General features: G+C 38.5%; 1 pseudogene; it reads right to left on the bottom strand.

Annotated features, from left to right (window-relative positions):
* Nucleotides 1-27,253, bottom strand: part of LOC127425866 (WD repeat-containing protein 18-like) — a 99,504-nt pseudogene that overhangs the window by 35,485 nt on the left and 36,766 nt on the right.

Raw genomic sequence — 27,253 nt, 5'->3', positions numbered from 1 at the left:
CGAAAATGTTTTTTGTATGCTGTGTATATGGGAGAATGTATTTATTCTTTGATGTTGGCATTCAGGGCTTGCTAATTATCTTCCACTCAATCATGGCAATTGATTCACGGGAAACTGGCTCCACTCCTGGAATTACACTAATGCTGCAGGCTACTCCGACACCTGCTCATAAATTGTGTGCACTGCCATCCCAGGTCACATAACATGGCGGTTTGGAGTGACAGAAAGCCATGAGGAGGTGGGTAACATGCAAGCTCTGCCAGTTCACTGCAGAGTCTCTAGGCATGATGACACTCCTGAGGGAATGGGGGGGAATGGATATAACATTTGTGACTGTAATTCTGTCATACAATACAAGAGAACTCCCTCCCAAAGGCTTTGAGCTTTCTCTTTTGCTTCGGACCCAACCTGATTTGAGTGGTACTTTTCAAACTGCATTTCCAGTCAGTCCTACAGTATAATGCTGTTACTCTGTACAGCATACACTCACTACATGTACAAAAATATGTGAACACCCGCACAACAAACCCATGTGGCTTGTTGAACATTTAATTTCAAAACAATGGGCATTAATAGGGAGTTGGTCCTCTGTTTGCTTCTATAGCAGCTTCCAATCTTCGGAGAAGGCTTTCTACTAGATCTTGGAACAAGGCTGTATGGATTTGCTCCCATGCAGACACAAGAGCATCAGTGAGGTCAGGCACTGATGTTGTGATGGGGTCAGACTAGGGTCAGCATTCCAATTCATCCAAAAGGTGTTCAAGGTGTTAGGTTTTGGCTTGTGAAGGCTAGTCAAGTTCTTCCACACCAGACTCAGTAAATCATTTTTTTAGGGACCTCTATTTGTGTACACAGTCATTTTCATGGTGAATTTGTTTTTTTTGTCTACATAATGAGTGTGGCTGAAATAACCAAACCTTTTCATTTGAAAGGGGTGTCCACATATTTTGACCATTTAGTGCAATGAAAGTAACAGAGTTGAATCATAAAACGTTTATCTCCATTCATTTATTTTCAACTTTATCGGAATGGCAGGGGCTTACATAATTCTTAAATTAATCTGCACTAAAATTGATGCAATAATCTGGTCTTTTACAGACTATATTGTTCAAAATACATTTAAGATATGGCCATAACACCCAGCCAAGAATTATGAACTTGATTCCATTAGGGAATGTATAATAAGATCCGAAAAGTACATACCATCAGATAATCCAGCCCCAGTCAGTGGGCTAGAGAGCAGGAGACAGGATTTCTGACATCTCCATTTTGTTTTTGGCAGTGTTCTCTAAACCCTGTCTGCTTTCAGACAACTCTTGTCTTTAGGTCCACTGGGATTAAGGATTAGATGAGGGGTAGTTAATTGCCAATGCTTTGCAATTAACACAGGGGTCAACAAACCTGACCTCTTCCACATGAGACAACCATTCCTGAAGTTCTTAAGGGTTGCAATACCTGATCGATAAAATACATAGTAATCAATAATGACATTCATTGTCAACTATTTTTATTATCGGTTAGTTGGGTCTGTGGCATGGAAAACTTATATCAGCACGGTCACTTTACACTAGTAAAAATAACTATTCGCTGTTTTAATCAGGAGCATCTGCTTAAAGTAATTGTGTGTAACCATTATTCATTTTCTGTTTAAGTTTCATGTTTGTGTGTTTGTCACATATGTGTTGGTGTTTTGGTGTGCAGTGTGTTTGAACTGCTGACATCAATTATGTTACATAAATCGCTTTGGACTATAAGTCGCAAGAGCATTTTAGATGAACAGTGATTTATAGTCCACAAAATACAGTATTTAAAATTACTAAATAAATCTCCATGGAAACCATATTTTAAAACAACCCACTTAAAACTAGGCTGGACATAAAGTTAACTGAACAACTGCCCCCTCAAAATGTCTGCAAATGACACTTCAGTTCTGCTGGCTTTGGCTGTGGCGTTTGTTTGGGTTGCTCTCTTTTCGCTCAGTCATTTGACAGCCCAGCTGCTGGCTTTAATGAAGACAGATATAAGCAGGGGAGGGGGATCAGATGCGTCTGGGGATGAGTAGTGAAACTGAGTTTAATTGGCTCCATGATCAAGAGTTTTGAAGAGAGAGCCTGTTTCCCCTCGTCCAGCTACTGTGAGTACACAAGACCCACTTCACTCTGAGACTCATCTCCTTTTGAAGTTTCAGTCACCATGCTCGCACCCTGTCCTGGTCCCTAACAGACCCAGTACAGCAGGCTTTTGCCACAAACCAATAAAAAGAGAGGCATAATGGGGACGACTAGTAAAAATATCTATTCTGGCAGTAGGCAACAAAAGCAGCCCATGCATAAGCAATATAACACAAACTGATATACTGTACTGTACTATTGTGAGAAACCCCAGTCTGAGCATTCCTGGAGTAAAAGAACACACTAAAGCCACATCCACACTAATACTTTTCGTTTGAAAACGCATCTTTTTCTCTAAGTTTTTGCCTTCAGTCCACACTAAGATGGCATTTTGACAGCGAAAACTGAGCTTTTCAAAAATGCTCTCCCAATTGGATACTATTTGAAAATGGCATCTTCACGTTGTAGTGTGGACAGTAAAACTAAGATCTCTGAAAACAAGGGAGCATTTCAAAAATGAAAATGCTGTTTTCAAATGTATCTGGATTAATGTGGACATAGCCTAACACTTTCGCTCCCTGTTCCGCACTGCTCATATACTCTGGTCTAAAATATATCACAAACACAAAGAAGCGGAGTGCTCTATACAAAATATCTAAATAACTATTTAGATACTATTCATGTAGTTACTAAATATTTAAAGTATAAACCCTGAAACTGGCATTTTTCAGTGCGTTCACAGCCGCTTCTATGAAACACAATACTGAAAAAGAGTCAAGCGAACCAAACAGGAGAGATTTAAACGGATCCTGCTCTTCCACGTTTGTCACAGTTTCAATAGAAATCCCATTTCGCTATCTTGATGCAGCATGACGTATTGAATCTGCAGACTTCATGGTGTTGCCGGATGCGTGGAAATTCTTTCCTCTCCCATTCGTTATTCTTTTGTAATGTGCATTTGTTATGTTTAATGTGTTGATGCTTACTCTTGTAAGAATTTTATTGTACTGGTACATTGTCCTTTGTACATATGACAATAAATGCTTTGACTTTGACTTGAATGTTTCATTTGTGTTTAATTTCTGTAAAGCGTCCTTGAGCTCTGAAAAGATGCTATACAAAATAAAATTGTTGTTATTATTATTATTATTATTATTAATAGTTACATATGTTTTGCAGTGTGTTTCATACTGTGAAGTTGTTGGCGATACCCTAAATCACCAATAGATTGTTTCTATTTCTCAGAAAAAGCTGTTCAAACAACACAATGTTTTCCAAATCAGGTAGTTGAGCTGACACACAGCGCATTGATTAATAACTTTTAAAACCTTTATACCTCTCAGCAATGTGTAATTACAGCAGGTACAGTTGAAGTCAGAAATTTACATACACCTTAGCCAAATACATTTAAACACAGTTTTTCACAATTCCTGACATTTCATCGTAGAAAACATTCCCTGTCTTTGGTCAGTTAGGATCACTACTTTATTTTAAGAATGTGAAATGTCAGAATAATAGTAGAGAGAATGATTTATTTCAGCTTTTATTCCTTTCATCACATTCCCAGTGGGTCAGAAGTTTACATATACTTCGTTAGTGTTTGGTAGCCTTTAAATTGTTTAACTTCGGTCAAACGTTTTGGGTAGCCTTCCACAAGCTTCTCACAAAAAGTTGCTGGAATTTTGCCCCATTCCTCCAGACAGAACTGGTGTAACTGAGTCAGGTTTGTAGGCCTCCCAGCTCACACACACTTTTTCAGTTCTGCCCACAAATTCTCTATCGGATTGAGGTCAGGGCTTTGTGATGGCCACTCCAATACCTTGACTTTGTTGTCCTTAAGCTATTTTGCCACAACTTGAGGTATGCTTGTGGACATTGTCCATTTGGAAGACCGATTTGTGACCGAGCTTTAACTTCCTGGCTGATGTCTTGAGATGTTCCTTCAATATATCCACATAATTTTCCTTCCTCATAATGCCATCTATTTTGTGAAGTGCAGCACAACCTGATGCTGCCACCCCCATGCTTCACGGTTGGGATGGTGTTCTTCGGCTTGCAAGCCTCACCCTTTTTCCACCAAACATAACGATGGTCATCATGTTCAATTTTTGTTTCATCAGACCAGAAGACATTTCTCCAAAAAGTAAGATCTTTGTCCACATGTGCACTTGCAAACTGTAGTCTGGCTTTTTTATGGCAGTTTTGGAGCAGTGGCTTCTTCCTTGCTTAGTAGCCTTTCAGGTTATGTCAATATAGGACTCATTTTACTGTGGATATAGATACTTGTCTGCCTGTTTCCTCCAGCATCTTCACAAGGTCCTTTGCTGTTGTTCTGGAATTGATTTGCACTTTTCGCACCAAACTACGTCCATCTCTAGGAGACAGAATGCATCTCTTTCCTGAGCGGTATGATGGCTGCGTGGTCCCATGGTGTTTATACTTGCATAATATTGTTTGTACAGATGAACGTGGTACCTTCAGGCATTTGGAAATTGCTCCCAAGGATGAACCAGACTTGTGGAGGTCCACAATTTTTTTCAGAGGTCTTAGCTGATTTCTTTAGATTTTCCCATGATGTCAAGCAAAGAGGCACTGAGTTTGAAGGTAGGTCTTAAAATACATCTACAGGTACACCTCCAATTGACTCCAATTAGCCTATAAGAAGCTAATTGGCTAATTGCCTAAAGGCTTGACATCATTTTCTGGAATTTTCCAAGCTGCTTAAAGCACAGTTAACTTAGTGTATGTAAACTTCTGACCCACTGGAATTGTGATATAGTCAATTAAAAGGGAAACAATCTGTCTGTAAATAATTGTTAGAAAAATTACTCATGTCATGCACAAAGCAGATGTCCTAAATGACTTGCCAAAAGTATAGTTTTCTAATATGAAATCTGTAGAGTCGTTAAAAAATTAGTTTTAATGACTTCAGCCTAAGTGTATGTAAACTTCTGACTTCAACTGCATTTGATCAAAGGCCCTCAAAGTCAACAAGGTTATTTAGCCTGCATTAATCAGTGATACATGAACAAAACTCTGCTTCAACCCCACACCCTAATATTTTCACTCTCTTTCTTCCTCCCTTTTTCTCAAAGTAGCAACACTAAACTGATTGGACAGATAATGAACTACAGGCTAAGGGTTATCACAATAATTAGGTGCTAATTTCTTCAATTCAAGAGCCCTCAATGGCCTTTAGAAACGCTCTAGACCATTTAAACTGCTCAAAGGGATCTGACACCTATTGTTATTTAGCCCTCATTGATCAGCAGGGCAAAAATGGCAAGGACGAAAACCAATTCATCAGCCAAATTTTTCACGTAGTAACACCGCTTGCCCTTTGCCTCTGCATTTGACAAATTACCGCAGAGTTTTTCAGCCATACATTTTTTTCCCCCTCAACCAAACCGATTTATCAAATAAAGAAAAAGCGTAGCATATTAAGTAATTGTGTTTAAAGACAGCTCAATTGGGAAATTGGAAATAACACAATGTGTTCAGTACTGGTGACAGTACAATGTAATCTGGCAAAGTGAGATACGTTTCTGTGGAGTCTGCCGGAATGAAATTAATCGAAAAATTCTTTCATCCTCCTGTAAGTAACCTAGAATGACCAAAGCTCATCTGTATGTTTAAAGAGTGAAATGAGCTAATTAGTCATTTCACCTCATGGGATAAAAATGAGAGAATTCAGTAATCAAAGTTGTCAAGGTCTTTATACAGGCTCATTCAAAGCTTGAAGGATTTTAGGAATACTGAAGGTATGTTATGGATACAGTATCAGGAATACAGTTTCATAGAGTTAAATTTAAAAAAGTTAAGGTAGGTTATACAAAAATTGCTTCTAGGTTATGCACAGTGGCCCCAAAAAGTATTTGGACACTTAAACCACACTTAGAAATGTTTAAAAATGTCATAACATGCATCTTTTTATTATTTTAATATGCTCCTTGAGATTCACTTATAATATTAATAAAGTTTTTTGCAAAAAACACTGTAAAATTTTAAAATATTTGTAAAACATGATCATTTTACACCCTCATTCTGACCCTCTGTAAGAAATGCTTGGTTTTGGTGCTGCTTCACCTTTAAAACATGACAGTAAACGCCCACTGTTATGATTGGCTCTCTGCTCTTGACTGACATGCTTCCTTCATGTCATCTCACTGCTACAGGGCGGGCTACAGAAGTGATTAAAGGTAAAGTAGGCATTGATGTGTTGTTGTGGAGGCGGTCAGATGCAAATGTCTACCACAGTGTGACATCACAATGTGGAGAAAGTAGAGAACAAGTCGTTTAGGCAGTTTGGTTTCAACAAATGCTCTTTTTGCAGTGAGGAGGAAGTTTTGAGTATGTTTTTACAGTATGTTTTTATAGTACAATGACCCTTTAATATATCAAAAGACCAAGGAAAATTTGATTCCTCATGCCATGCCTCCTTTAAATGTGACTGCATTAGATAACATAATATCAAACCAATTGGCCTCTACAAAAAAATTATGTTTGTACTTTTTCCCCCAGGTCATAATCAATGAAGTCAGTTATCCTCAGGGAAGATATCACAATTTGTGTCAGGCACGAAGTGGGGCACCTTTCATATATCGGTAAGTCCACACAGGGGCCCAAGGGGAGAAACCAAAGATGTAGTTCATCACATTACCTATCAGAATCGGGGGGGAAGGGGGGGGGGGAGAGAGACCTGCCGGCAGGGATCATCAAGGAGCAACAGCGGGAGAGAGAGAGGAGAGAGAAAAAAAAACGTACTCACCGGTTCTCCGATACACCGTAGTCTGGTCCTCAGCCACTCCTCCACCCTCTAGCGGACAACAGCCATGCCTCCCCGGGTAGATCGGAGGCAGTCCTCCAACCCCTGGCGGACAGAATGCCCCGCTGCATTTTTGGTAGACAGTAGGGTTCTCCCCATCCCCCGGCGGATGCCCGTGGCTGCTCCGCTGGGGTGGATGGTAGTGGCGAGGACTCTACTATGGCACATCCCTCCTCCTTCCCGGGTTTTGGCACCAGTGTAACAAGGTAAAAGGGAAAGGCGGCGGCGAGAACCGGCTTGACAATATAAATAATTGTAGAGCCGAGGAGGGCGGGGCCAGACTGGAATGATGCACGCCCGGTCCCCAATCAGCCTGATGGGGTGCCTGAGGGATAAAGGCTGCCGGGGACGACAGTTCGAGAGAGAGAGAATTACAGGCAGCTGTACTGTGTGTGTTTACGGTTGTGTGTTTTTGTTTAAGTTGTTCATTAAATTATTATTTAAGTTGTCAAGCCGGTTCTCGCCGCCTCCTTTCCCTCAAACCCCCTTGCAATAATATTTTAATAAAACAAAAAGACACAAACGTAAACACATGCAGGGCAGCTGCCCGTAACTCACTCTCTCTGCCGAACTGCCGCCTCTGGTCGCCTTTATCCCTCTCGAGGGCTTGATTAACCTGATTAGGGGCCGGGTGTGCAGCATCACGACCCGGCCCCGCCCTCCTCCCTGCCACAAAGACATAGATAATAATACTAAATAATTAAAAATTTAATACAAAAATAAATAAAAATGTAATAGAATATAAAGTATATATAAAATACACAATAAGACAATACATATATACATAAATATACATACACACATACATACACAGACACACACATACATACACACATACATATATGTAGTGCAAATGTAAATACAAATCTGTTATATACAGTGCAAGGGAATGTAATGGCAGAAGAGGTTGGATGTGTTGGATAAATATAAAAAGACTAGACTATGAATTGCACATAATTATTGCTCAATGGGGCAGTTTTAACTGTTCATGAGATGGATAGCCTGAGGGAAAAAACTGTTCCTGTGCCTGATGGTTCTGGTGCTCAAAGCGTCAGCCAGAAGGCAACAGTTCAAAAAGGTAATGGGCTGGGTGAGTGGGGTCCAGAGTGGTTTTCCAGCCTTTTTCCTCACTCTTGAAGAGTATAGTTCTTGAAGGGAGGGCAGGGGGCAACCAATAATCCTCTCAGCAGTCCGAACTGTACTTTGTCGTCTTCTGATATCTGATTTCGTAGCTGAACCAATCCAGACAGTTACTGAAATGCAGAGGACAGACTCATTGACTGCTGAGTAGAACTGTATCAGCAGCGCCTGTGGCAGGTTGAACTTCCTCAACTGGCGAAGGAAGTACAACCTCTGCTGGGCCTTTTTCACAATGGAGTCAATGTGGGTCTCCCACTTCAGGTCCTGTGAGATGGTAGTGCCCAGGAACCTGAATGACTCCACTGCTGCCACAGTGCTGATTAGAATGGTGAGGGGGGTCAGTGTTGGGGTGTTCCTCCTAAAGTCCACAATCATCTCCACCGTTTTGAGTGTGTTCAGCGCAAGGTTGTTTTGACTGCACCAGACAGCCAGCTGTTTAACCTCCCTTCTGTATGCAGACTCATCGTCATCTCAGATGAGGCCGATGACATTGGTGTCATCAGCAAACTTCAGGAGCTTGGTGTAGAGGGAGAAGAGTAGTGGGGAGAGCACACATCCCTGGGGGGCACCAGTGCTGATTGTACAGGTGGTGGAAGTGAATTTCCCCTGTCTCACAAGCTACTGCCTGTCCGTCAGAAAGCTGGTAATCCACTGACAGATAGACGTGGGAACAGAGAGCTGGTGTAGTTTAATGTAGTTTAGGGGTATAGCTGGGATGGTGGTGTTGAAAGCCGAACTGAAGTCCACAAAAAGGGTCCTTGCATATGTCCCTGGTCTGTCCAGATGTTGCAGGATATGATGCAATCCCATACTGACTGCATCATCCACAGACCTGTTTGCTCCATAAGCAAAACTATGGACATGTTCCACTAAGTTTGACAACCCAGAAGTGTTCAAAAGCTTTGTCTTATTTTTGAACAGAACATCTATGTTTTATAATTAACACAACACACAGACCTTTTTTTGTTAAATAATTTGCTTTAAAAGTGTGCTTGTGCTATTTTATTTATTTATTTATTTTCAAAATAAATATCACTTGGTTTGATATTTTATTTAATGCAACAACATGTATAAATTTGTGGCATAAAAAAGCATCCAAATACTTTTTGGGGCCACTGTAGGTGGTTAAGAATTCTTCTCCATATTCCCTTTTGCCTTGTTTTCATAATTGACAGAAAGAAAAAAGCCCAGAAAAGCTCAACCCAGGTAACCCACACAGGAAAATTAGGTTGTTTGGTGTTCCATGAAGTGTGAACTTCTATCAAATCCTAGCGGTGCTGACAGAATGCGTTCACGGACCAGAACCACAACAGAGCTTGCAGTGTCACGATCACTGCGGAATCTCATCACTCGTGCTCTACTGCCGGTTAGTCACAGACAAAATGTGAGAGATCAGACACCTAAATTGGAAAAGACACAGGTGTGTCCAAGTAATGGCAGGTGTGTCAGCAAGCCTGGCTGAGCTCTGATGGATGCCAAGATGGCTGAGGGGTGACCGTACACTGGAGTAGATTTAGCTCGCAGACAAGATAATCAAGCAGAGAGGAAGAGAGAGAGTGTGCTTGATGCTCACCTTTGTGGTTGATGCAGCGTATGCACTGCTTGCTTTGAATGTCCCACACCCTGACACTCTCGTCATTGGAGCCGGACAGCAGAAGGGTGCCGCCCACAGACACAGAAAGACACGTCACCAGATTTCTGTCCAAAGCGAGACAGATTGTTATAAAGGAGGCATGCTTAGGTGCAGATTTAAACTGGCTGTAAGAGGAGAACCACATTACCACTAGGGATGTGCATGAGTAGTTGAATACTCGAGTATTCGTTCTGCAATAATTATTCAAATAGTAAAAATACTATTCGAATTTAGAATATTTCGAAAGTTTTGCTTTGCTGGCCATATATACAGTGAGATGCATGTTAAATCCTGAATACACAAACTAAAACTGGCAGTTATAAAGAATGCACTTGGTGGCACTGTTGAGTGTGGACACAACTTGATCACATTTGTTTAGCAAATTGTTCTGTCAGTACGTTTAGATGGACACCAAAAAAGCGGGTTATTGTGAGAATGTGGCTTACTGCGAGAAAGGTGGGTTCCTGTTTAAATGTACTGGATAAGCGGTGTACACTTTACTCCGTATATGTGCAGCTCGACAGAAAGCAGCATCCCTGTAGCTACGTAATCCCCGCAAAGCTTCTATAAACAACAAACATGGCATCCGAGAAAGACTTTGCTAGCTGAGGTAAGGGACATTCCATCATTTAAACTGGTGTGTATAAATGAGTATAGTTTACGGAGCATGTGGATATGCTTGTTTTTCTCAACAAAATCATGAAATACAATATAAACATAACTATTATATGTCAAGTGTTAATATTCGTCCTGTACGTTAACTGCGTCAGTCTACTTCATTAGCGGTTTCCTTTTCTTCGCTTTGCGTGAGCTTAAATGCTTTCATTCTACACTTTTTGGTTTTCACACATTGCTTGTTTAAATATTTTCAACAAGAATATTCTAATATTCATTTTTTATGGGCTTAAATATTCTAATACCAAATTATTGATGAATGCCCATCCCTAGTTACCACTCGGTATTAACAATTCATGCTTGAAGGTAATCTGCTCTTCATATCAACAAGTCCATCATCATAATATACTGAATATAGTGTATTAAAATATTTAAAAAAAGTAGTGTGGCCTAGAACACATATATATGCTCCAGACATACCTTGGCAAGAAAAAGTATTTGAACCCTTTGGAATTACCTGCATTTATGTATAAATTTGTCTTAAAATCTGGTTTGAACTTCATCTAAGTTCTAATAAAGAAAACACAATCTGTTTTAACTAATTACACACAAATGATTGTATTTTTCTTGTACTAACTGAATACATCATTTAAACATTCACAGTGTAGGTTGGAAAAAGTATGTGAACCCCTAGGCTAATGATGTCAACAAAAGCTAATTAGAGTCAGGAGTTAGCAAACCTGGAATCAAATTAATGAAACGAGGTTGTGGGTTAGAGCTATTTTGACTTATAAAAGCACTCAAATATTTTGAGTTTGATATTCACAAGAAGCATCTGCTGACGTGGACCATGCCTCACAAAAAAAAGAGATCTCAGAAGATCTATGATCAAGAACTGTTGCTTAGCATAAATGCAAAGAACAATTCTTGTTATCTTGAAGAACTTCGATATCTGTCCACAGTTAGACAAATTGTCTATAAATGGAGACGATTTAGTACTGTGGCTACTCTCCCTAGAAGTGGCTGTCCAGCAAAGATGACTCAAAGGGCACACCACAGAATGCTCAATTAGTTAAAAAAAGAACCCTACAGTGACAGCTATAGACTTGAAGGAATCATTGGAATTGGTTAACATCTCTATTCATGAGTCTACTATACGGAAAATATTAAACGGGCATGGAGTCCATGGCAGGACACCACAAAGGAAGCCGCTGCTTTCCAACAAAAACACTGCTGCACGCCTGAAGTTTGCCAAAGACCACCTTGACACTCCACAATGCTACTGGTTACATACTGCATACCAACATGAAAACATCATCCTAACAGTGAAGTATGGTGGAGGGAGCATTATGATTTGGGGCTGCTTTGCTGCTTCTGCGCCTGGACTGCTTGCCATCATCGGAGGAAAAATGTATTCCAAAGTTTATCAAGATATTCTACAGGATAATATCAGGGTGGCTGTGCACCAGCTTCAGGTCAGTAAAATTTTATGATGCAGCAGGACAAAAGTCCTACACATCGAAGTAAATCCACTACAGAATGACTTCAAAACAAGAAAATCCACCTTATGGAGTGGCCTAGTCAGAGCTTAGACCTTAACCCAATAGACATGCTGTGGAATGACCTCAAGAGAGCTGTTAACACCAGACATTCTAAGAATATGGCTGAGCTATAGCAGTTCTGTAAAAAAAGAATGGTCCAAAATTCCTTCTGAACGTTGTGTAGGTCTAATCCATAGGTACCGGAAACGCTTGGTTGAGGTTATTGCTGCCAAAGGAGGATCAACCAGTTATTAAATCCAAGGGTTCAATTACTTTTTCAAAAGTACTGTGAATGTTTAACGGGATGTGTTCAATAAAGACATGAAAGATTATAATTGTTTGTGTGTTGTTACCTCAAGCACATTGTGTTTGTCTATACTGTACTTGCGACTTTGATGAAGATGAGATCACATTTTACAGTATGACTAATTAATGCAGAAAACCAGCTAATTCACATACTTTTCTTGCCACTGTATACTATACTTCATTTAAAATGACTTTAAATATTTTTTCCAATTCTTTTATATTTATAATGCATGCAGTTTTTATGACCTCATATTAATTTGCACTTCTAAATGTAATTAAAATGGTGAAGAAAAAACTGCGACCTGCTACAGCAACTAACATATACACTTTCCTTTCTACACATACAGTCTGAAAACACATTGAAAATCTATGATTTTCATTTAAACCTGGAAATAGATTTTTTTTTTTCATTTGAAATGTTCAAGAGTCTGCATCTTTTCTGTCACACATCAAATGTAAGCTAATGTGTGACATTGACCATGTTAACTCTATTGTACAAAAGGTCAGATTTCCTTGCTTCCACTGAAAAACACAAGATACTGTAACATTCTCAAATCATGATGATAACATGGATCATCAGGTTTTGAACACACTTGTGGAGTCCATGTCAGCTTGAGTGCATGCTGTCATAAAAGCCAATATCAAAAACATTTGCAAATACATTCTGAAAGTTCACTCAAAGTCTAAAGCAGTTACAATTTTCAATGAAATTGTGTTGACGTTTTGCATTACATTATAAAAGAATGCAAAACAGAAGCATTTTTCCGAGTGTTCTCAGCCTGTAAGTGGAACTTTGTCTCATCAACCAATACATAAAGAAGTCAGTGGCACAATACAATACTTGTTCTTACAGTACATAAATATGTGCTAAAATGTATTTAATTTACCATGTTTAGAACATGTGTGCACAACAAGTTTCTTAAAGATACAAACCACAATGCCAAATTACACCTTTTCTACCACCAGCAGCATCAATTCTGCAATCCTCGCTGTGCGCACCCAGAAAACTCATGGCACAGATGACTATGTTGGCAGCCTCCAACACCACAGCAAATGGAGGCAGTGATTACACCGCCTGCCCGCAGAGGCTAACAGGCAGAGTTTCAATACAAAGAATAGAGTGAAGGAATTTAATCCAAATGAGACAGTTCCAAAGCAGAACTCAGAAGCTGTTGGGCTGAAACTTTCTCTCTTTCTTCCTTTTATCGACTGAACTTTGGGCTGCAGTTCACAGATCCAAAACGTTTCCTTGGGTAATGACCGAGGACAAGCACAGACAACCTCACCTGTGTCCTTTGAACACCTGATTGCCATCGTTGTCCGACTGGAAAGCTTTATCCCGGCTAAAACTCTGCCATGGAGGAAAGGAGGAGAGAAAGAACAAAGGAAAGAAAGAGAAATATTACCAAAATGCGGGACACTTAGTTGTTGCTATTTTATGTTTTTCAAATTGAAATGGATAGGTGGACAGAAGCTTCTGTACAAAAATCAGCGCATGTTTGAAATGTTGACCAGAAATTAAAAGGTGTACAAATTATATCTGTACAAATAGTACCTGACCATCTTGTCAAGTTAGGCTCTGATGACCACAACATTAAACAATGTAGACTGAAAATAAAGAAAATGAAACAAGACTACAAGAGAATACATTTTAATAACATAATTTACATTCCACACTTATCGTTTATATAGTTTGCACATTGTGTTTATCATCTTTATAGTTCACTTATTCTTCTCTTCAGTACTTTAAACGTTTTACTTGCCTTTTTGCACTGCCTTGTTTGCACAGTTGTTTGCACCTTTTAAAGGCTTCACTGTTCACACTATGTAATAATAAAGATATTTTACTTCAGGCTATAAGTGAAATTTTTTAAATTTGTTGTGTGTACGTAATATTTATCTTTCGTATCTTCGTTGAAATCAGTGTTAGAAAACATTGTGTTTATTGAAAGCATATGTGTTATAAAAAGTATGAACAAGTAACAAACAAAATGCAGTTGACTACAAATTGTTAAGGTAGCGTTAAAGCCATGTCTTCACTGCACTTGCTCTCCTGTTGTTTTTCATCTATTATAACTCCGAGCGCATCTTGTACAAGTAAAGTTTTGGACAACAAAACAGGAGGATACAGAGCAATACTAAATATTTCAAAGAGTCGGATAATGTTTTTGTTTTGAAGTGAGTCGGTTTGGCTGTTGTGTTCAGGTGTTGCAGTTATAACGGTGTCAAATACGTCAAAGCATACTTAAAAAAAAAAAAGAAAAAAGAAAAAATTCTTGCTTTGTGTCTTCGGAGGAAAAACAACATTAGAATTTTATCGGAATGGGTATAGTTCCACAACTAACTGATTTTAGTTCAGGTAATATTTCAACAATTGCATAATGATGTCACTCTCTTTTAGACACTGAGAGCTCATAACACCAACCTAAACTGGCTTTGTTGTATAGGCCCCGTGTTTGTTGTTTACATAGCGAAAAACCAAAATGGTGCTTTGGTATAGTGCCACTGTCAATCATCACAATTTTGGGAGTGAATCCTGTATTCTTAAGACCAGTAGTTCCCAAATTGGGTACTGCCAGGACTGGCTAGGGGTGCTGCGGAATCTCTGCTCAATTTAATAATTTATAGCCACCGATGTTAAAAGTAACAAGTACTGACTAAATTCGGTACCCATGTGCTATTCGACTACAGCCGGCTGGTTTCAAATGCTCACATGCCCCTTTTGACATGATATTAATGTAAACACAGTCGCTAATGTATTACAAGAGTGTAAACAGAGGGGACAAAAATCATGTCTCTCCAATTATTGAAATTTGTGTGATGTTTAAATGCAGCATAGTAGATCTGCTGCTGTCTGTTAAAGGTCTATCTTTAATATTAATAAAACAGCAATATTTAAAAGAAAAAAGAGAAAAGCACCCATTGTCCTTGGCTGGATAGTAGCTTTAAGCCTGACTGACTACATCAAATACCTAATAATCACACATTTAAGATTATGTCAGTCATTTAAGTAGTTTTATTTTGCATTAGATACATTTTTTTATGTTTGATTGCTGCTGTTACTGAAAAGCCTAAAAGATCTGTTCACTGTGTTCTCTATTTTATTGCTCTTTTACAGTGCTGTGAAAAAGTATTGATTTCTTCTGTTTTTGTGTATATCTCATCCAAAATATGTTCAAAAATTCAAACAAAATCTAACATAAAACAAAGGCAATCTGAGTAAACACAAAATACATGTTAATGATAATGTTATTTTTTGAAGCAAAAAAAAGTTATCCAATACCAACTGGGCCTGTGTGGAAAAGATTTTCCCCCTTAGTTGCTAAATCCCCAAATCTATGAAACTGCATTCATAATGGGGTTCAGCTGGACTAGACACACCAAGGCCTGATTACTGCCAGCCAAATCAATCAAATCAACACCTAAATAGTACTTTTTCAGCAGCATGAAGTTGGCTAAAAGGTCTCACCCAGTAGCACACTATGCCAAGTTCAAAAGAAATTCCAGAAATGATGGGGAAAAAAGGTGATTGAAATACATCAGTCTGGGAAGGGTTACAAAGCTATTTCAAAGGCTCTGGGACTCCAAAGAACCACAGTGAAATCCATTATCTCCAAATGGAGAAAACTTGGCACAGTAGAGAACCTTCCCAGAAATGGCCGACCTTCCAAAATTCCTCCAAGAGCAGAGCGATGACTCATCCAGGAAGTCATAAAAAAATACTACAGAAAAATACACTATCAGAAAGACACTGGTCAAAAATGCCATCCACGGAAGAGTGGCGAGGCGAAAACCACTGCTAACACAGAAGAACATTAAGGCTCCTCTGAATTTTGCCAAAACACACCTTGATGATCCTCAAACGTTTTGGGAGAATGTTCTGTGTACTGATGAGTCAAAAGTGGAACTGTTTGGAAAATAGGGGTCCTGTTGCATCTGGCATAAATCAAACACAGAGTTCCACAAAAAGATCATCATACCTACGGTCAAGCATGGTGGTGGTAGTGTGATGGTGTGGGGATGCTTTGCTGCTTCAGGGCCAGGGCGACTTGCAATAATTGAGGGAAACATGAATTCTGCTCTCTACCAGAAAATCCTAAAGGAAAACACCCGGTCATCAGTCCATGAGTTAATGTTCAAGCGCAACTGGATTATGCAGCAAAACAATGATCCAAAGCATAGGAGTAAGTCCACCTCTGAATGGCTAAAAAGAAGCAAAATTAAAGTTTTGGAGTGGCCTAGTCAAAGTCCTGACATGAACCCGATTGAGATGCTGTGGCAGGACCTTAAATGGGCAGTTCATGCTCGAAAACCCTCCAGTGTTTTAATTAAAGGCTGAACTAAAGCAGTTCTGCAAAGAAGAGTGGGCCAAAATTCCACCACAGCATTGTGAAAAACTTATCTCCATCTATCAGAAGCATTTGGTTGCAGTTGTTGCTGCTAAAGGTGGCACAACAAGCTATTAAGTTTAAGGGGGCAGTTAGTTTTTCACATGGGTGATACTAACTTTTTTGCTTCAATAAAAAAATATTTTTGAAAACTGTATTTTGTGTTTACTTAGGTTGCCTTTGTTTTAGGTTATATCTCATTTGAAGATCTAAAACCATTTAGTATAAAAAAATACACACAAATAGAAGAAATCAGGAAGGGGGCAAATACTTTTTCAAAGCACTGTATTACTGGCTCTTGAATAATTACCTTAAAACCTTGAAGCAATGCTTACTTAAGGAACACTTGAATGCTACACTGTTTTAATTAAATGTGTTAATATTTATATTAATAAATAATATATTCATATTTATATTAATATGAAACATATTCAGATTTAAACATTAATACAGGCAGACACTGCACAGATCCGGTAATTTATTATATATATTGAGGAAATATGTGAGGAAATTGTTTGGAAAGACTTGGTTAAAATTCAAATAATAGGACGGAATATAAACTCAATCGTGCATGTACGTACAGTGGACCAAAAAAAGTATTTGGACACTTAAGCCACACATAAAAATACATGAATGTCATTGCATTAAATAAGAAAAAAAATCAAACTAGGCTGTGCCTCAAATAATCCAACCTTGATAGAAAAAAATAAACACTAAAAACAAGTTACACAGATAAAAGAAAGATTTTAAAACCTTTAGCACAATAATCAGCATTAACACACTTTTGTCCTCCGTATTTTCCTCTGCATGTCTTTTTTTCCTTCGACAGTATATCTCTCATCTTACTGCAGGCAGAAGTTCTAGGTTTTGCATTAGTCAGAGAGTCTTTTTGTATCTAAATATGACAAATTCCACATTCATTCATCACTGAAAAAACTAAGTGAAGGAAACGGCAAATAGGAGACTCATTCAACCCTTGTTGTTGGGGGAACAGGTCAATAAAGCCATTGGACAGAAATGAGAAGGTTAATAGAATTGTAGAAGGTCATAATTGCATAATAAATAGAATTGAAGAAAGGTCATTAATAGCTGTACAGAACTGGATAAGGTCAAAATTGCATAATAAAAAGAATTAGGACAGTAATAGCACAGAATTGTATAAGGTTGGTATTGTGTAATAAATACAACTATAAAGGTCAGCTAGATTTTTAAGAAAATGTGAGTGGTTACCAATGCAAAATTAGCCTCCGCAATGCTAGGGTTGTCACCACCTTGTTATGCGTTGCTAATGTGTTCTGGGTGGTTGCTAATTGGTAACATACTGGTCCAAGTCAAAAGAGTTCACCTTAAGTCTCTGATATTCTGGTCACTAGATATGGAAGTCTATTTTTTGTTTTGTTTTTGTTTTTTTGCCCATTTTATTGTCCTCTAGGCCTGTCGCGATTATTAAATAATTGTCTGATCGTGGTTTATTTTTTTTTATCAAACTTGTTTATTAGATTATTGTGCACTTTAAATTCCAATCACATTTTGTGAAGCGCTTCTCAAGCGCTCTGATGCGCATGCCAAACTCCCACAAAAATATAAACAAACAAATATAAACTTTGATAGTGAACGCAAAGAGCTCAGGGTTCACTTTAAACAATCGTGTAATGGCAAATAACACGAATAATTTTTTTCTTATAAAAAACTATAATATAAAATATGAGTTTCAAAAACAACACTGTAAATGTAAAAAATTGACCAAAACTTAAGTTGACCAAAAACAGAGACATATTTGAAGTATTTAGAAATATTTTGATATTTGATTTATGATGATATACGTTTTTAAAGCCTTAAAAGTAAATCTTATATCCCTATTTTATTATTTGATTTAAATATTTAAAGTTACAAGTTACAGAAACTCAATACCTCTCCTCAGCAAGCATCACGATTTAAGAAATCATTCATGTCTGTAGCACAAACACTGCATCATGAGTTATACAGCAAAATTTAACACTTAGTGGGTTTGAAAATACCTTAATGCTATGTGTGAGCAATCATACATCATTTTTGATGTGAAATCTAATTACTGAACAATATAGACACACATCAGGCAGTGCTGAGTCGAGGAATCTTGCTGTATTCCACCAATTTTGTTGGCAAGTGATTGTATCTTGCTCAAAGGAAGGCGTCTAAACCAATCAGGGCTTGAAGATTGAGGACGATGTTTTGGATTAAAGTCAGAACATTACATTTTAAATCCCTTAGCACTTCCTATGTTCAGTTGAAATCAGAAGTTTACATACACCTTAACCAAATACATTTAAACTCAGTTTTTCACAATTCCTGTCATTTAATCGAAGAAAACATTCCCTGTCTTTGGTCAGTTAGGATCACTACTTTATTTTAAGAATGTGAAACATCAGAATAATAGAAGAGAGAATTATTTATTTCAGTTTTTATTTCTTTCATCACATTCCCAGTGGGTCAGAAGTTTACATACGCTTTGTTAGTATTTGGTAGCATTGCCTTTAAATTATTTACCTTGGATCAAACATTTTGGGGAGCCTTCCACAAGCTTCTCACAATAAGTTGCTGGAATATTGGCCCATTCCTCCAGAAAGAACTGGTGTAACTTAGTCAGGTTTGTAGGCTTCCTTGCTCGCATGAGCTTTTCAGATTGAGGTCAGGGCTTTGTGATGGCCACTCCAGTACCTTGACTTGGTTGTCCTTAAGCCATTTTGCTTTGAACTTGAAAATATGCTTGGGGTCATTGTCGATTTGGAAGACCCATTTGCGATCGAGCTTTAACTTCATGGCTGATGTCTTGAGATGTTGTTTCAATATATCCATATAATTTTCGTTCCTCATGATGCCATCTATTTTGTGAAGTGCACCAGTCCCTCCTGCAGCAAAGCACCCCCACAACATGATGCTGCCACCCCCATGCTTCACGGTTGGGATGGTGTTCTTCGGCTTGCAAGTCTCACCCTTTTTCCTCCAAACATAATGATGGTCATTATGGCCAAAAAGTTAAATTTTTGTTTCATCAGACCAGAGGACATTTGTCCAAAAAGTATGATCATTGTCCCCATGTGCAAAACTGTAGTCTGGCTTTTTTATGGCAGTTTTGGAGCATTGGCTTCTTCCTTGCTGAGCAGCATTTCAGGTTATGTCAATATAGTACTCGTTTCACTGTGGATATAGATGCTTGTCTACCTGTTTCCTCCAGCATCTTCACAAGGTCCTTTGCTGTTGTTCTGGGATTGATTTGCACTTTTTGCACCAAACTTCATTCATCTCTAGGAGACAGAATGAGTCTCCTTCCTGAGTGATATGATGGCTGTGTGGTCCCATGGTGTTTATACTGGCATACTAATGTTTGTGCAGATGAATGTGGTACCTTCAGGCATTTGGAAATTGCTCCCAAGGATGAACCAGACTTGTGGAGGTCCACAATTTTTCTGAGGTCTTGGCTGATTTCTTTTGATTTTCCCATGTCAAGCAGGGAGGCACCGAGTTTGAAGGTGGGCCTTAAAATACATCCACAGGTACACCTCCAATTGACTCCAATTAGCCTATCAGAAGCTAATTGGCTAATTTCCCAAAGGCTTGACCTTATTTTCTGGAGTTTTCCAAGCTGCTTAAAGGCACAGTTAATGTAAACTTCTGACCCACTGAAATTGTGATACGGTCAAAAGTGAAACAATCTGTCTGTAAAAAGTTGTTGGAAAAATTACTCATGTCATGCACAAAGTAGATGTCCTAAACGACTTGCCAAAACTATAGTTTGCTAATATGAAATCTGTGGAGTGGTTAAAAAATTTGTTTTAATGACTTCAACCTAAGTGTATGTAAACTTCTGACTTAAACTGTGTCAACAATTAGTCTTACTGTGAAATCAACTTTTATAACAGTACCCCAAAATTATTGAAGAGTGTAAAGACCAGCCTTAAAATTTTAAGATTTGAGTCAATCATTGAGTAGCCTTTGATCATCTTAAAAGGTTTTAGAGAAATGTAAAAATAAATAAATCAGGAAACCCTGCAGACTAATAAGGCTGAGAGAAATTCCAGATGTGTGGAGTGGAATGTGAAAATGAAAGGCTGAAAATCCTTAAAACGACATTGCCAGCTCATTAATGCCCTGATTAATGTTTCAGAATGATGATGAATGTATCACGAGAAAATGAGGAGTATACGGTTTCAAAAAAGAAAAAAAAAAAAATTTGTAATACATTTTTTCTGCCTCAAGCATCTCTGATTACGCAGATTTGTGGTTTTTCAGAATGAGCTCAGGAATACTTTAATTATCATATAACACTATAACATTAAACCTTAAGTGCCGACCAGAAAAGTATAGGTTCCCCCTGCCAAGTTTCTGTTCTTCCACATGTGTCTTCCTTCTTTCCACTTGTTATCTAAGAAAGTTTTTCCATTGGTAATTTTTTTTTTTCCTTGACCTTGGCTTATTCGCTAAGGCTTTTAAGGCACTTATTCTTGTAAAGCTTCGGGAAAATATACAGATCTACATTTTCAAATTTACTAAGGAAAATGTGAGTGTTGCTTGCCCGTGCAAAAGTTGCCACCACAATGTTAGGGTACTAGGCTATTGCTAGTGTTTGTGTGGTTGCCAAGCCATTGCTGGATCATTGCTATGCGGTTGCATGGGTGTTTTGCATGGTTGCTAGGCCATTGCTAGGTGGTTTATCACTGGTCTATGTCAAAAAAGCCCACCCCAAGTCTCCATTATATTAAAGTCCCTAGATCAGGTCCCTTCTTCCATGTAAGTCTATGTAAGGTATATCGCTTCAAAAAGTAATAGCATAGTAACCGCACACCTCTCTTCAACAAGCTGCATGATTTGAGGTATCATTCATGCCTGCAGTACAAACGTTGTGGGACAAGTTACATGGCAAAATTTAATACTTAGGGTAAGGGTTTTGTTCACATTCCTAACCTCAAGTGTGAGCAGTAGCAATAGTGATGCTTGCTTTAGCCTTCTTCATATTTTCTCTGCCTCAAGCATTTCTGATTAGATTTGTGATTCTTTAATATGAGCTCAGGAATACTTTCAATTATAATATGGCTTGCACTATACTGTAAATCTCTGTATTAAGTGCTGAACTGACAGGTTGCTACTGCCAAGTCGAAGTACCATTTCAGAGAGTTTTTCATGCTACTGTCACCTTTGGCTTGTTCACTGAGGCTTTTTAACTGTAAACCTTTGTAGGAAATTTGGTAGTATAAATGTACACGGGATGGGTAAAGTACCCATGTACCTCCACCATTATATGTAAGGAAACCGTATGGGTGAGCTAGGAATTAAATTAAACTGTCCTTATTCTACATCATTATGTAAGGACATTTATAAATGGAATTAGTCGTGTTCAACAACCATTATTAATTTGATAAATAACAAATAACTAGATTATTTGTCTGAATAAAATTCTCCACCATTAAAATTGTAAGACAACGTCTTGTTGTATCCGCTCACACTTTCTATTGTAAGGAACTATCTTTAAAAAAGGAATTATGATTAATTCACTTATTGGAGTAATATTAATCTCATGGCTTATTGAAAATAATACCACACATTTTTTAGGTATAGCTTTGAAGTGAAATCTTTTAAAAACAGGGATGAGATTATTTATCAAAATATACAACAGTCAAATTATCTTTGAATACAGACAAACTTTATTGCTATTCTAAACATAAAACTAATCTAACACATACAACATGAAACAGGTTGGTGAGTAGTGACAGAATGTGAAGTAAATGATCAATACAGAGAAAATGAACTTTATGGAGTCTGTTGACAATGCCTTAAGAACATTTATCCTTCTCTGAGTCTACATCGATTTGCAATCGGATTACCCAAAGTATTTAACTAATACACCAGCACTTTGAGCAAAAGTCTGGAGATGTACTTGCGTGTCGTTGCGTTTCCTTGCATTGCGTTTCCTTGTGTTGCTTGGTTCTTTGGCGTTTGAAGAAAGTTCGTTCTGTCGATGTCTTGGACTCTGTTATGATCGTGGATAGTTGTTGTGTGGATGGGTGATAAAGTGGGCTTTGAAGCAAGGCCTTCTGCAAGGAAGACTCATGACTCCCGTAGGGTGTGTGAACTGTAGAGCAGAGAGTGAGAGGCTTCCTCGGAACGAGTCCCGAGTTTTCCTTGGACTCTACATGGCACGGAGGCTGCGGAGCTGAAGAGCATCAGTGAAAAGCAAGAGACAGGACCAAGAGATGAGTAGAGAAGAAGAGCGTTCTTCCTGTTTTGGAAACATTTGAACTGAAATTGACCGCACCCCAAAGGTGTCCTGAGCCAATCAGAAGTGACTTTTCAGAGTCATATGGTCGACTGGTTTGTCCTTTTCAAAGTTGACTTACAATCCTTTGTGTGAAGGATCCTTTCAACTCCCGCTCAAAATAGTGAATGTTTAATCATGAACTTTTATATCTTGAAAACAGTGGAAGAGACATGACATTCGTTGTCATCAACATTCTCTACGTAAACAAGCAAGCATTTACATACTAAATATGACATACTTTCATGGATATTACACGTGTAAGTAACAAAACATGAAAATCCCTGATTACCAATCATACTGGTTAATTAATTGGTTTTACAACATGGATAATACATTACACGTTATGAGAAACCTGATTGACAGGGTATATTATCAGGTTAGTTATCATTCTTAGTAGAATGAGATGAATAATACAAGATTAACGATTATACTTATTGATTTGTTAGTTAGAAGTGATTATAAATCACTACACATATTTTAAAAGGTACATCAGGCTATAATCATTAATTTGTCAGTTATAACAGTGATCACAGGTCATAGTGTCATTTTCAGAATTATCTAGCAAGGTTAGGTATTGTGTACATTGTGGGTTTAAATGCATTTCTGTACATTTTAGGGGGTTAACTCAGCGAAGTACAACGTTCATGGATTCCTTTTAGCTGCTGTTTGCAGAATAATGAGGATCTCATGACTAAATATCGTCCAGAATAAAGAGTCATAGAATTGGCATTGTTTTGTTCATTGTAATTCAGGAGGATCTCACAAGGGAACCTTTCAAAGAAAACCTGCTTTTGCTCTGTGTGGAAGTTCAGAAGGTCATGCTGAGGAGCACGCTGTCTTCGACAAGTCTCTGTTTCCTGATATGGCTGCGGATTTATGCATTAAGGTCACAAGGTGTTACTTGGCCATTTGTTCTTACAGAGGGTTTGTGGAACAAAGAAGGGTTGTCTTTATTGGTCAGCTCTGTCATTACAAACCCTAGTTTGAGATTAAGCAAGCATGGGAGAGACGGTCTCCTTCAGCAATTACCATGGATTCGTTTTTATGACTCTCTAATGGCTCGGTGGGGGATCTCTCTGATCTGTGGAATGTGGTGTTGTGTTCATTTGATGGCTTCGTTCATGGATAATCCTACAGCTTCTTTGAGACAACATGTACTGACACAGAATTATTTCTTTGGCTATTACAGTTCTGAAGCCAGAGAATTCCAATTGCTGCAGTGCTCCATTTATTCTTATTGGGTTTCAGTGGATCTCCTCCATACACAGATGTTTCTTCTTGTATGCTCACCCAGGTTCTCACACCCTCTCAAAGCCAAAAGCACCTGCTGGGGAATAACCTACTTTCAATGATCCAGCAAAGAATACACTGGCTTTTAGTGAAGCTGACAACGCCATGACACCTGGATGTGTTTCATTTGAGATTCCCTTTGAGATGAGGTGAAGTGAGGTAGGAGTGTAAAGAAACACATTTATTTCACATCTACTTTTGCCTTGTAATATGGAGCGCTTTTCTCTAAGGTGTCCTGACCTGGACTGGACTGAAACGGACAGCTCATACAAAAAAAAAAAAAAATGAAAATTATTTATTTATTAGCACTGCTGAGGAGACATATGAAGTATAATGCCAGTGGATCACAAAGATCAGCACATAAATGTTTCACAACAGAAACCGAAATTTACAATAAACTAGTGCTGCACAATTAATCATATCACAATCGCAAATCGTCAGCCTGTGCGATTATATGACAGCAAAATGCTGCGATTTTATTAAATAAGTGCATGAGTGGACGTGACAACCCATTCTCTCTGAGAGCTGTTTGCCCATTTTCTACGCCACTAATAAAAAGATGACCAGTCAGTCTCAGTTTAGGCAGTGACACGTGTGGCGCGTATGGTCATGTCATGTGACTTTCCGGTGTGCAGCATGGAGACCAGGTGAAGATGGATGCCAAGCAGACAGACACTGAACAGGTGGCCAGAAAAAAATGCTACCTCTGTTATATGGCGATATTTTGGCTTTAAGATAACCGACACTGAGCAGAGAGAGGTACTGTGCAAAATTTGCTAAATTAAAGTTGCAACATGACAAATTTATAGCAGCACCTGAAACAGCACAGAGAAAAGTATGATGAATGCATGATGGTGAAAGCCCAGATTAGTAAAGAGACAGCTGAACAAAACAAAGAACAACCTGTAAGCCGAACAAAACAAAGCACAATTACAGATGTGTTTGCAAGTGTCACGCCATATGACAAGTCTTCACAGAGATATAAAAAAATCACCGACTCCATAACACACTGCTTGTCAAGAGACATGATGCCCATATACACCGTTAGCAAAGTGGGATTTCAGAAAATGATCCACACACTGGACAAGAGGTACCAGCTGCCTCGTGAAACTATTTCTCTCAAGTTGCAATCCCTGAGCTTTACAGCAAATGCCGTGGCGAGGTTCATCTGGAAATGGCTATGGTGACGTTCTTTTCAACCACTACGGATCTGTGGTCAAGCAGGACAACTGAACCATATATTAGCCTAACTGTGCACTTTGTCGACGAGGAGTTTGAACTGAAAAGCCGCTGCCTGCAAACATCCTTTTTCCCCAACGACCACACAGGAGAGAACATAGCCTTGTGCTTGAGAGAGGCACTGGCTTCATGGGACCTCTGTGAGGAGCGTCAGGTCGCTATCACAACAGACAACGGCACTAACAATGTCAAAGCGGTGGAGCTTAATCAGTGGACTAGATTCCAGTGTTTTGGGCATAGACTTCATCTGGCCATCGGTAAGTTAAATTGATTTAATCTTTTGTTATTAGGCTACAGCAAATATTTTATACTACTGTACTTTTAAGAGGACAGCAATTAACCATGGGGTTTGGGGTAGTTGTACCGTCGATTTAAGAATAAAATAATTTTAAATACAGTGTAGAATTCTGTGTGCCACAAAGCATACTAGGAGTGGCCTATTTCATTTAGGGCTAGATATTAGCATGAAACATAATTCTGTAAGAGTTGGTTGTGTGTAAATTACACATCTGCCACACGTATTTGCCTACTACTGCGCTATCATTCATTAGGCTTAGAGTGGTGACATGATATGAATATTAACTGTGTGTTTGTTTGTTGTAATTTTTGTATTGCTGTTTTATGCTATTAGTATGGAACTGGGCATGTAATCAGAGTGTGAATATTAAATGTTTTGCAATGTCACTGTAGTAAGTAAATGTTTTGTCTTTTTTTCACACTCTTATCATTCACAGGAAATGCTCTGAAAGATAATGCATAATGCATTAACAGGGCTACTGGGATATGCAGGAAGATGGTGGGCAACTTCTCCCATAGCTGGAAGAAAAGAGTGGCCTTGAGGGAAGCACAAAGAGAGCTCAACCTCCCAGAGCATGCCATGGTGACAGACTGCTCAACACGATGGGGTTCCACTCAGAAAATGATAGCAAGAGTCCTGGAGCAGCAAAATGCTTTGTCCAAGGTTCTCTTTGTCCAAGGTTCTCTCTAAGTTATCTCTGAGTTGATAGTGAGTGAAACCACAGTGTTTACCTAACTGGTAAGAATTCCATGTAACAGATTTCTAAAACATGCAATTTTTATTTGTTTCAGGAAATTAACCAGCAGCAGCCTGTAGCCCAAAGCACTGCAGCGATGGAGAAGGATAGCCTGGATGTGGAAAATCCACCTGCTGCTAAAGCCAAGAAGAAAACTCTGGCCAGTTTCTTCAAGGAAACCACACGCACAACGCCAACAGCATCACTGTCAACCACATTTGATCCCATGGTACAGTTTAGAGAAGCAGTGGCTGCTGAACTCAATGCTTATATTTACATGCCATGTGTAGACCATGGAGAAGATCCACTGAAATGGTGGAAGTTTCACAAAATAAACTTCCCTAGGCTATGCAAACTAGCACAAAAATATCTGTGCATACAAGCAACAAGCTCTGCATCAGAGAGAGCTTTTAGCACTAGTGGTAATGTTGTATCGAATCATCGTTCCTGTCTGAAACCAGACAAGGTGGATATGCTTGTTTTTTTGGCAAAGAACCTCTCAAGTGATAAGTAGAACTTTTTAGAAAGAGGATTTGGAAGTACCAGTTGGTCATTTAAAAAACAAACAAACAAAACAACAAAACAACAATAACAGTTTTAGTGGTTTGATTGAGTGAACCACACTTTTATATCCAGTTTCCTTTTCAAAAGAGTTTATACAAAGTATATGTTACACCCTGATTAAATGTCCCTGATTGTTTGGACAAAATCTTATTTTCTTGAAAAGTTGCAGTAATGCAAAGATGTAATTGTTATTTAATTTTGTAAAAATATTATTTTTTATTTGAAAACACTATGCATTTCTAGTTGTTGTTCTTGCTAGTTTGTATGTTTGAGTT

The sequence above is a fragment of the Myxocyprinus asiaticus genome, chromosome 35, assembly GCF_019703515.2.
Source record: "Myxocyprinus asiaticus isolate MX2 ecotype Aquarium Trade chromosome 35, UBuf_Myxa_2, whole genome shotgun sequence".
In the NCBI taxonomy this organism is placed as follows: domain Eukaryota; kingdom Metazoa; phylum Chordata; class Actinopteri; order Cypriniformes; family Catostomidae; genus Myxocyprinus; species Myxocyprinus asiaticus.
This window is presented reverse-complemented; position numbering and strand designations above follow the sequence as displayed.